The sequence below is a fragment of the Rhagoletis pomonella genome, unplaced genomic scaffold (genome assembly GCF_013731165.1).
Source record: "Rhagoletis pomonella isolate Grant_MI unplaced genomic scaffold, Rhpom_1.0 Rhpom_scaffold_05748, whole genome shotgun sequence".
Lineage (NCBI taxonomy): Eukaryota > Metazoa > Arthropoda > Insecta > Diptera > Tephritidae > Rhagoletis > Rhagoletis pomonella.
Window position 1 is genome coordinate 3489 of NW_023464286.1, and position 270 is coordinate 3758.

The window sequence follows — 270 nt, forward strand, 5'->3', positions numbered from 1 at the left end:
AAATCAAATCAGCTGCTCTACTGATACTACCTGTTCAATGTACCTTGCGTAGTAGTAAGGGCAAGCATCAACAATATCTTTGATGTAAATACAAATGTATCTACATGTGTGCATAAGCACATAACCCTGCAAGACAGCTAACAGCTATAATTGTGGTTAACCGGTAGTTATCGTTCATTTGTGAAGCGGTATATAAACTGGCTAACTTTGTTCTAGCCGTGTGCAAATTAGAGCTCTCGATTTTGTTCGCACATTTTCAAACAGCCCGGG